Genomic DNA, 12676 nt, shown 5'->3' on the forward strand with positions numbered 1-12676 from the left:
GGACGCGCATTTGGTTCCATTGTGTACCCTCGTGTATACCCTCTCGGGTTTACAAAAACACACAAGACGGCTCTTTTATAATTCCCGCTATATTAGGCCTACTTATTGTTTATGGGCTACACAATCTGTTCACTTCATATGTCTCTGCAAGGTATTGTGTACTGTCTTACACTTTGCACCTTTTCGATCCAAATACTTTTGTACTTTTACCCCAAGTAACATTTTTAACCCATTTAGGCCTAGGATTATTGAATGCTTTAAATATTGAAAAATAGCAGATATACAAGCTATTTTTGAAAAAGTCGTGAAAATGTGTGAAAATCTTTGAATATATATGTATTTTTAAAGCAAATGTTTGTAACTCAAATTTTGCATCTGGGTGGTCCCTGGAACTAAATATTTTGAGATGAGGGTCCGTGGCCAAATAAATATAATTTTGGGGGTCCTTCACATGAAAAGGTCTGAGAACCACTGACATAGTAGTCTCTCAAGAACCGACCAACTGAGCTCCAGTTAAGTGAAAAAAATCTTAAAAGATTCAAAAGACACTTATAGAATCTGGTCAAAATTCTAATTTTCACGATTTTTCAAAAATAGCAGAATCACAAGCTCGCAGCGCGGCACTCGGTGCTGCGCTGTGAGCTTTATCTGCTGTATTTCAATAGTTAAAGCATAAAATAATAATACACTGGCCTTTTACTAACTATGAGTATTTTTGAATTGCGTTATTGCTACCTTTAATTAGATAAAAGATGGGAGTGCTTCTTCCAACACTGCTCGAAGCACTAACAACTCCGCCTCCTCCTCCTCCAACTTCTCCTCCTGCTCCTCCTTCTCCAACTCCTCCACCACCATCACCTCTTCCACCTCCACCTCCTCCACCTCCACCTTCACCACATCCACATCCACTTCCTCCTCCGTCAGGAGTTTGGACTGAATGTGGAATGAAAACACTCGTTCATTTCTTGAACAGTGAAACAGTGAAACGCCTGCATTGGTTACAACTGCTGCAGCCACACACTGAACTCATCTAAACCCTTTGACCATCTGAACTAGAGAGGTAACCTCTTTTAATTTGTTTTTTTTTATTAATGGATTAAGTGATTAAGTGATTGACTGATTGATTAATTCATTTATCAGAATGCCCCGTGGGAAGCCCCTATCATAGTAGGCACCGCGGTGATAAGCCATCCACCGCGGTGTAGTCTTTTTAAGTCATAAAACTACAACATTACGTCATTACTCGCGGTGAAGAGCTATCCACCGCGAACCCCGACACATCTCTCTGTTTTTACTATCAGACAGATCGACCCATCACCCCGTTCACTGATTGGTCAATCTAGACCAGTCAGTCACAGTGATAGGAGGACTTCACCGTGACTGACTATGATGGCCTCCGTCTTGTTTTCTCACTTTAGGTGGACAGCTTATCACTTAAAATGTGCGGTTAATAGCTCTTCACCCTGGACTCTGATAGAGGCTTTATACTTTGTCGTATGACAATGTGGCAGAAAAGTAGTGAAAATGGCAATCTATGAGGTCACAGTGCGTTGCGATGTGACACATTGTGGACTTGTAGATCATGTTCTCTATTTCTGTACATTTTTAAGGAATTCAAAATTTTCACCTAATATATAGGGCAGGGTTCCCCAATTAGCTCTCCCCAAGGGCCGAATTATGTCTAGGGTACCAAGCCGAGGGCCACAACATTGCAGGGGGCGACGGTGGCGTTCCCACTACTCCAGCGACAGTTCAGATATCGTTGTTGTCGGGTGAAAATCGTTATTGTCCAAAACCGTTTGTTTTGCATTTATCATTTTAAAAATGATTTAAACTAGTGAAAACAGCCGATCTACAAGCACACAACGCCTCGCATCGCGAGGCGTTGTGTGCTTGTAGATCTGCTGTTTTCACTACTTTTGTGCGACAGCCTTGTATGATGAATTTCCCCCTTGGGATAATAAAGGTATCTATCTATCTATCTATGAAGCAGGGCTTTACTTTGCAAAAGAACATACAAATTTGGAGATACGAGGTGTCCACCTGACAACGACGATATACTAGTGTTGTTGCTTCTCTTATACCACCATTATTACCGGGGTTGGTGGGGGCCAGACAGTAGCCCCCCGCGGGCCGCAAATAGCCCGCGGCCCGCCTATAGGGGAACCCTGATATAAGACATGACATAACCTGTATTAACAAGAGCTTGTGGATTAAATAATAACTACATTGCAAATGCAATGCAGACAACAAGCTTGTACTAACCCCAGAGACACAACGTTTAATGTGTTGTAAGTAATTCTGGTTTAGTTTTAACTGTACTACTGTTATTGTATTTTTATTTTCTATTTTTTATTTTAGATTGTAGTGATTGTAAAGTTGATCACATGTATGTAAAGTTGATTATGTGTAATTCATGTTTTTTATTAACACAATTGTCTGTGTCAGACCCCAGGCAGACAAGGTTTTGTCATGGCAAAAGCTAATGGGGATCCTATCAGGGACATGCTGGGCCCCTGATTCAGCCCGGGAAAAAGAGTTGGAGAGCCCCTCATGCGCGCTATAGAGAGAGATCTCTCTCTATAGCGCTGCTGCTACTCAAAGATTTGCCATTTCAGATCATGACAAGTGACAAGCCAGTGGGCCAATTACATGAGTTATATTTCGTCATTGTCGGGTGGAAACCTTGTATGTCCAAAACCATTTTCAAAATGATTTAAACTAGTGAAAACAGCCGATCTACAAGCACACAACGCCTCACACCGCAAAATGGAACGAAGGCCGACATTTTATTTTTATTTTTTTCCTAAAGGCCGGCCTGAACCGGCCGTTCGGGAGTTGTCCCGCTTTTCCCAATGGCCAGCACGTCCCTGGATCCTATAATAAACAATAAACACTGGATCCTTTGGAACACAGATTTTTGGCCGACAACAAGGGTAACATAATAGCATGGTCTTACCCTGTGCTCACAGGATAAAGTGGAGCGGTCCATCTTGTACACTGTTTTCATGGGTGAAGAAGGAGATGACTTGCATTTCACTGGCACATCATCTGAGAGAATGAGGACAACATCACATATGCTCTCAAACACTAACCAAAACATTTATAATTGAACATCCCAATGGAAATACGCTCTGCAGTTTCTTGCCGTTTCTTTATCCTTATCTTTTGACAGATATGGAGATATGTATGAATAATTTATGTATGCTGGCCTGGAATCGTTGGTTCAGTGTTTTATTTTAATTTTTTTCCACTTGGTTTCTCAGTCTGGCCGTAGCTTGCAGGATAAATGCCATTTTTGGTTTTCTGATCCGGTCTGGAGAGAAGATAACTTTACATCATCAGGTGAATGAAACTCTCAACCGGGAACTAAGCACGCTGTGCACCTCCAAAATGATTCCCCTAGCTCGTTTAGTTTGATAAGAATGTTTTGTTTCTTTTGTTATATCCATCTTTTAATCTAACTCTAGTCTCGCTAGCGCGACTAGCGAGTCTCGCTAGAGTCTCGCTAGAGTCTCGCTAGAGTCTCGCTAGCGCGACTAGCGAGACTACACTTCAATGCAACACCAGAACCCAACACCGGAACCCTTTTCTTTTTTCTTTTTCTTTTTCTAAAACAGATCCCACGCGAGGTTCCGCTATGTATGATGGAGTCTAGCAGTGCTAACAGTACTACTAGCCTAGCCTGGCGTTGCTCATACTAATTCCTCACTGCGTGTCACCGCCAGCACTCTGGTTTATTAACCAGGCTACTACTAGCCATTCAAATGGTGTTTTCTATTCTGAAGAGGTTTAACTTAACTTCCGTTCTATAAGCTGTAGTTTCAAAACTATTCACTCAATCTAATTAACCAATATGTCAATTTGTAGCTAGGATTCCCTTCTTTCATATGACATGAGGCAACAAAGGCTTCAACTAAAAGTGGTCACATACCGGTAGATCACAATATTTTATTTCCCAATACTGTATCGATACTCCAGGCTGTAGTATCGCAATACTAGTTCCATAGCTAGTTTGCCTTTCAGTGATTCATCTCAATATTGCAATATATCATGATACAATCGTATTGTGATTCGTGACGCAAGTATTGTGAGGTTCTTGCTAATACCCATCCCTACTACCCAATCAACAATGATGTACCCATAGGCGATTCTAGCCTCTTCTAGCAGGGGGTGCAAGACTGGATTCATAATGCACGCGCGCTTGGGCGTGTGCGAAAACCTTCGGATTTTTTACGGTTTATCCTGTTGTTTTAACGGGTTTCTAAGGTTTTTTACCCAATTGTAACACAATATAAACTGTGCTTTTCTAGACACCATGAGACTATGTCTATATGATTTATTTACTTATTTTTGCAACAACCTGTGTGTAAAATACATTTAAGAGGGCTTCACCACCAAATTCGCCACCAGAGCTAAATAAGAGACACTTTTTTGCTCCGTGGAAATTTGTTGCTTGTGGTAGCTTGCAATGACTATATGAGGTTGTTCACCCCCCCTGGCGGCCAGGGGGTGCAAGTGCACCCATAGACACCCCTTAAAATCGCCTATGGCATGTACCTGCGTAACAGATGACGTTTGGAAATCAGGCTCAAAAAGGCCAGACAGAGAAACAAACACTCAGTCTGGATTCCAGGCTCCAGTTTTGACAATAAGAACATCCATCACCATCAATCAATCAATCAATCAATCAATCAATCAATCAATCAATCAAACAATCAATCAATCAATCAATCATACCTGGGTTGTGGAAGGCCAGGGCGTCCATGTGGTCCGGGGACGGGGCGTTGAACCTGTCGTTGGTGCACCGACAGGCTCTCTCTCTCCTCAGCTCCTCCTCTCTCTGCCGGGCCATCCGGATCTCCTCGTCCACCAGGGACAGCGTGCTCCTGGAGCGCAGCTTGAAGAACGGGTTGCTGAGGAAGATCTTCTCCTGAGGCTGTTGCTCGCACGCCTGGACACAGTGGAGGACGGTGATATTGTACAGCAAGGGTCTTCAACAGGGTAAAGCCCTTTGCACACAGGACAGTTGCGTTTTTTTCGTTTGCGGCATGAATAAAACGCATTGGATTTGGTGTGCAAGGCTGTGCGGAATCGGCGCTGCAGATCCAAAAAGGAGTCATAAAAGGAGTGATGAGTTTTTTACCGCATGCGACAAGACGCACAAATCGAACTGGGTTCGATCGAGAAAAGAACGCACGGCGGCAGCCACTCGTCGCACGGCTAATTCGGAGACGGTGTGCATGAGGTCATAGAGAATCATTGTTTTCTTTTCAAAAAAAGATATTGTCCGTTTTATCCGTGCGGTTAAACGCGCCTGTGTGCAAAGGGCTTAACTCTGAGGACCCCCCTAGGCGGTCCTCAGGGGGGTCCTAGGGGGTCCTCAGAGTTACTACAGGGGGTCCTCCAAATCTTTGTGTGATAGAAAGAAAATAATAAAATCTCCTTTTTAGCCAGATTCTTAAAGGACCACTTCATCTCTGGAACAACCAGATCTTATTTTATTGTTGTTTGGGACACGATCAACAAAAGTTATTTTTTGTGTTCAATCTGTGTTTTTAGATATTTTAGTATTTCAGCATGCTACAAAGCATCATATGACCAGTTGTAGCATGCTGAAATACTAAAATATCTAAAAACACAGATTGAACACAAAAAATAACTCAGGATTGTGTTGATCGTGTCCCAAACAACAATAAAATAAGATCTGGTTGTCCCAGAGGTGAACTGGTCCTTTAACCAGATTCTGAGAACTTTAGCCAACAATAGCAGATCTACAAGCTAAGGGCGGCTGTGGCTCAGGAAGTAGAGTGGGGTGGCCAATGATCCGTGGGTCGGCGGTTCACATCCCAGCTACTCCTGTCTACATGTCGAAGTGTCCTTGGGCAAGACACTGAACCCTGCGTTGCCTCCAATGGTGTTAGCTTGTCAGTTGCCACCATTGGTGTGTGAATGTGGGAAGTGAGGACGCTGGCGTTGACTGTTCGCCGCTTCACCTCCCAATGTATGAATGAATGGACCATTGTAAGCGCTTTGAGTTCGCAACTTGCTTAGAAAAGCGCTATAAAAATGCAATTCATTATTATTATTACAAGCTCACAACGCCTCGCGCTGCGAGGCGTTGTGAGCTTGTTGATCTGCTATTTTCGGCAAAGAGGTTTGGTGTTGAGGGGAGAAGTATTGACAGTTCAAGTGGTTAAATATCTGAAAACACAAATTGACATGAATCCAAAAAAACACTAATGATTGTGCTGTCAAACAATGAAACGATATGGAATCTATGACAAGGTTGTGGGGGTCCCTGCTTCATCTCTCTCTCAGCTAAGGGGTCCTTGGCCTGAAAACGTTGAAGACCCCTGTTGTACAGTACTTTTTGGGTTGGGGCGATACGAGTAACTCATGATACGATATTGTGACGATATTTGCTGTCAAAAAAAAAAGAAGAAAGCATGGGGTGGCTCAAAGTAGCTGACAGAGTACAGCATTTTGCAATGGGCCTGGTGTACAAGATACACTACACCTCCAAGATACCCATGTACCTGACAAACTACTTCTTAACTCATTTCCTGCGATCCCCATCGAAACCGGAGATTTCCCGCTGTACCACTCTGCGATGCCCGTCGATCCCGGAAATTTAATTAGCTTTAATCATTATGACACGATTAAAAGTATGGTCGCTGTATATAGCCGCTTCGGAGACTAACTGTATCCGGTCGTATTTCCAGTTTGGACCGGATCTAGGTTTCCATATCCGGTCTGACGTCCAATCGCAGCTCCGTTCGCATAGCTTTTCATTGTAAACAAGTGAGCTGACTGCATGGCCATAGAATGGTATTTTTTCACACGTTTTATTTTTATTTTGTAGCTGTTTGATTCTTTTACCCGGCTGGCATATGATCTGCGCACATATCTTCTGCTATGTGCGCGAACGTGTCCACGTGTTACCATAGCGCACAGCTGGCTGTTCCAATGTTTTTTTATGTAAACACTGGCGGATAAGCAGGGATACAGCGTGGCAACGGATATGTCTATTTCAATGGGTTTTTTTTTATTTGAAAGCTGTCACCGAGTCTACACGTCTACTAGATGAGTCGCGCACAGATAGTGCACGATGCGTGCGCGTGCCCACGTTAAAAGGTAAGGACAATTTGGCAGCTGCTTAGTACAGCTATGTTTAAAATGGCAGCAAAATTGTTAAAGGTCAAGGATGTTCATGATCACAACACCAGAGGCAGCTCCACTAATCATCATCAACGTAGATTTAACACTAAACAAGGCTCTAACTCATTCTCCTGCTACACCATCAACATGTTGAACGCCCTCCCACAAGCCTTAAAGGAGAGCAAATCCCTAGCCTCCTTCAAAATCGGTATGAAAAGTCACCTTCAGGCGGCTGCTACCCGTGACTTGTAAATAGACTAAGCCCCCATGCTCCCCCCCACCCTTTTTTTCTGCCTTTGTATTTGATGTTATGCTTTTGAAACTGATATTATCCTAGATAAATACTATGTTCTATCCGTCTGTCTTTCAATGTTATATGAGATACTTAAAGTGTGGTTCCTGTGGAAATAAGCCTCGGCTTTCTAGGATCTCCTTTTAGTTGACCTTGTACCAGTGATTTGTACTCATGTCATGAAACTGTACTTTTTTCTATTGCAATCTTCTAATAAATTCTTCAATCAATCAAAAATCAACCCTGGTGCCAGAGTACCTTGTTGAGGCAGTAGTCCGAGCTGCTCCTGATGATCAGGTGGGAGGTTTCCAGGATGATGACGTCGGCGTTGGTGCCCGCTGCCACCGCGTCCACACTGCTGTCAATTCAATTCATAGGGCTTTATTGGCATGAGAAAACATACGTTTACATTGCCAAAGCAGAAGTGTACACAATACAATGCAATCAGAACAATATATGTACACTGGTGAAAACAGTTTTCATGCATCACGGTTACGTGCAGGCAGAGCAGTGATATATATACAATGGTTTTTAAGGTGGTTGGGTTCCATTTGATATCCTTCTCTTATCACAGCAGCTCACGAATCTTGCTGCTGTGTTTGCACATTGTTTTACTTCACCCAGTAGGTATGGGAGTTTTTCATCATTGGTCATATTTTCAAACTCTCCTTGGTTGGTTAATATGATCTGTGGGAAGTATGTGTCTCTGACGTCTTGGTACAGCGGACAGGTGGTTAGAAAGTGTAGCTCAGTTTCCACATCATTTTATGTGCAGTGGGTGCAAAGTCTGTCTTCTCTAGGGAGCAAGCTGTCTCTCAGGCTACAATTTACAACTCAGGCATTTAGCAGACGCTCTTAATCCACAGCGATTTAGGTAAACATAATACATAATCTAGGATCATAGGTAAGTCAAGAATCATCAGTCTCTTAACAGTATAATATAAACAAATACATAATCAGTACATTGAAACTTTACTCACTATTATAGTCTATAAATTAATCTGGCATTTTTCTACACAACATGCTATCTAAATGACATTTGACTGACATTTGAAGTGCAAGGTCGTCAAGGTTAGTAATTTCAGTCCCTCAGGGCTCTATATCAGTGATATTAAATATCACAACGCATCACAATGTGAGCTTGTAGATCTGCTATTTTCTGCAAAGGTTTTCCCAGAATACGTATGGAAATAACTCAATACTTGAGTAGTCTTTTCACTAAATACTTCCTTACACTTAATCGAGTAATTTATGGATGAGTACTTTCCTTCTACTCAAGTCATTATTATTTTAACACTCGGGTGACTGAAAAAAAATACTTCCACTCTGACTGCATTTATCAGTCAAATTGACAGGTAAATTCTCTCCCTTTTGGACCAGGAGAGCAACACCTCCTCCCCTGCTGCCAGCGGGGGTTCTATTGTCTTCCAAATGTGAATTAGCATTTCAATTGACCTCTCAAATGGGGAGCGCAAAAGGTGTGACATTCTCTCCTTGCTTCTGGGAGGGGGAGGAATGGGTGAGACCTGTCTTTATGACCGATAAGCGATAACTAACAGTCAGAATGGTATAATGGTATATTATTTCATACTTAGGAAACGTTTCAGAAGGGGAAAAAAAACGAGAACATATGTCTTGAGTATTTAGGAAAAGTCATGGAAGGGGAAATTCCTCAATTTCTGAGACCTTCACGGGGAGAGTTATTGCACTTTGCGATCTCAAAATCGGTCAAAATGACCTGTTAGTCACCCGTGTGTTAAATGAACTCTAGATAGCGTTATGATTGTTGCTACTGTACCCACCTCTGATCATCCGCGGGCTCCTGGATGATGACGTTATTGGCCGTTGCTGCGTGGCTGAGCGCCGGGACCTTGGCCGGCGAGGACGTGATGATGAAGGATGGCGTGAGCGGCGTGCTGGTGGATCGAGGGATCCTTCGCCCTCTCTCTCTCCTGAAGTCCTCCTCTCTCTCCATCGCCATGCGGATCTCCTTCTCGATGGGCGTCTCTGGGTCGTCGTAAGGAGACCGGTAGCTGGAGTCGTCCAGGCCAGAGTCCTCAGAGCAGGGGCTGAACAGGGTGTGAGGATAGTCTCCCGACAGGGTCAAGCTCTCCAGCTCGTGGGCCTTCCTGTAGTATGTTTAAAGATATCACTTCACTTAGATCAGCCAACACAGGGATGCTGACAGAACCCTCGCTAAAAACTTCAGGGCAAAAATACACTCGTCCGAGACAGTTTGCCCTCCTGGCTCCCAAGTTGTGAAATAAACTCCCTGCCGCACTTAGAACAACAGACTCACTCGCTATAGCTTTCGCCGTGGACTGAAGACTCACCTTTTCAGACTCCACCTAAACCCTTAGCACTACAGTAAAATCAATGACCATACATGAAGCTAGTAAGCATTTGTTTTTTTTTAGAACTTTGATTATATTGTGTTTTCTCTAGATAGATATCCATTTACATTGTTATATTGCTGTTAATGTACTGACATATTATCTTGTTTATTATTGTGATGTTTTTATCTGCTTATTGTAAGTCGCTTTGGATTAAAAGCGTCTGCTAAATGCCTAAACTGTAAACTGTAAACCAAATATATATAATATATCATAATATTTTCCACCAAATAACTTGATATCAATACTGTGGCGATAATATCCCCTGCAAGGCCCAGCGTTGCTTTTTGGCAAAAAAAAATGCAATCATTTTTTTTTAAATGTTATAATTAGTTTTCCTGTTTTTTCACATTAACATCACCATTCAATCCTATTGTTTAGTATTACAATGCCATTGGCCACGATATTTGCATATAAATACCCCCCACAGAGGCTGACATTCACACTTCCCAGAGAAGTTGAAATTCTCACTTTTTAACTGAAGCTATTCCTCACTAAAACATAAGTAAAATGCCTGTAATATTTATATTCGTGATCATTAGAATGTCTAGAACATGTAACATTATGTTATTATTGTGAAAAAATATCCCCAAAATGCAAAGTATAGCATGATTTATGATTTATGATTTATGGCTATAAAAACATTGCCCCAAAAATAAAAACATTATTAATTTTTTAACATTACATTTTCCTGTGATTAGGACTCCTACAACACCATCTGATTTTTTAATCAGAAATCTTAGAACATTTTGGACAAGTATAAAAACATTCTGCAGAAATAACCAATCTATAAACAAGCTCACAACGTGTCGCAACAGTGAGCTTGTAGATGTGCTATTTTTTTGGTCAAGAGATTTCATGTAGACGGGAAAAAAGCGGTCAAAGTTAAGTTGTAACTCAAGTCCGGTTCTCTAAGACAGGGGTTCCCAAACTTTTTTGTCTCAGGGCACCCCATTAATATTTTTTTAATCCGAGGCACCCCTACATTATAATTTTCACTCCCAGCACCTTATATTTATAGCATATCGTCGTTGTCGGGTGGAAACCTTGTATGTCCAAAACCGTTTGTTTTGTATTTATCATCTATAAAATGTACTAAACTAGTGAAAACAGCAGATATACAAGCACACAACGGCTCGCATCGCGAGGCGTTGTGTACTTGTAGATAGGCTGTTTTCACTAGTTTTGTGCGACAGTCTTGTATGATGAAGCAAGGCTTTGCTTTACCAAAAGACGTACACATTTGAACCTTGGAGATACAAGGTTTCTGCCCGACAGTGACGATATTTTAGTGATTATGTTGCGAGGAAAACATTGAGATAATAGCCATTTTGGTTAGAACGGCCTGAAAACATCTTTATACTTCAAGTTTAAAATGATACTAAATATTTCTTCAAGTGTCCAAATAGATTCCAAATATTATCAAATGATCTCGCGGCACCCCTGGACTGCCGTCGCGGCACCCCAGGGTGCCCCGGCCGTCACCCACTTTGAAAACCCCTGCTCTAAGACAAAGAGGTTAAAGTCTTAAATGGCTACCTGTGAGGTCTCTCCACGTTGCGTACAGGCGTGTACATGAAGCTGTGACTGCCGTGCATGATGGGCTGTCTGGTGGCGGGCAACACCACACGGTTCTTGGTCTGCTCCTCCATCTCCAGCCACTGTTTGCGCGCCAGCTTAAAGTCCACGTGCTCCGTGCTCACGTTCTCGCTCATGGTCTCCTGGATGACGCAGAAGTCCTTTGGCAGCTTCTTGCCGCCGGGGTCGGAGGCGAGGCGGAGGCGCTGGTGCTGCTCGTCTGCACCACTGCCGTCTTTCCCGTTTTCGCCGCCGTCTTCCGAGATCCTGGACAGGACTTGAAGCGTTAAAGGGTTGTAGGTCACTTCCTGTGGAGGGCTGGGGAACGAGAGGATGTCGTCGGGTTGTTCCAGCACCACCTCCTCCTCCTCAGGGGGGAGTTCCACGATCTGAACGGTGTCGCCGTCGCCCTCGTTGGAGTCCATCACCTAAAGGGATTGGGACCACAATGAACGTTTCATAGCAAGACTATTGCGATGAACTAAATCACTGCAAGGATCAAAAACATATGCTCTTAACTAGGGCATTCACGAATAGTAATTTTTAGTATTCGAATTATTCAACCTCAAAGTATTCGAATAGCCGAATATTCAACAGGACTGGCCAAACCGTCAAATATTAAGTAAGCAAGAGGCGAACATTGTGAAAATATCCGATCTACATGCTCCCAACGCCTCGCGTTTGCGAGGCGTTGTGAGCATGTAGATCTGCTATTTTCACAATATTTATCTGCGGAACCGAGTCACATTAAATGTAATACCTACAATTCCAACTGCTTGTCAGGGTGGGGGTCCCCAGATCAAATATGTTTATTTTGGGGGTCATGGCCTAAAAAGGTTTGAAAACCCCTGGTATAGAGTATTAAAGGTGATACACCATGCATTTAAAAAGTATTTATGTCATATTGTTTATGTCCCAAAAACGTTTTTCAAAAGGTTTGAGGCTAAATTACCACTCCTGAATAGAGAGCCTCTCTCATTTTTGAATGGCTCTCAGAGCATTTCAGCTGCAGCTGCAACTGCGCCCCCCCCCCCCCCCCCCCAAACGTCACAATCGGCAGATGATGTCACAATCGGCAGCAAATCTGGATAGCCTGTTTTGAGAACCCGTGGGATACTTTTAACCTTCGCCTTCTCAAAACCAGAGAAAGACACAACGGTCAGAAATGGGACTTTGTGAGGATAGAAGGTGCTAGTGGGACCCCAAAAAAAGGTTTTAAAATAGGAAAAGTGAAATTTCATGGTGTATCACC

This window comes from Nannobrachium achirus, assembly GCF_963921795.1.
Source record: "Nannobrachium achirus genome assembly, chromosome: 21".
NCBI classification, from domain to species: Eukaryota; Metazoa; Chordata; class Actinopteri; order Myctophiformes; family Myctophidae; genus Nannobrachium; species Nannobrachium achirus.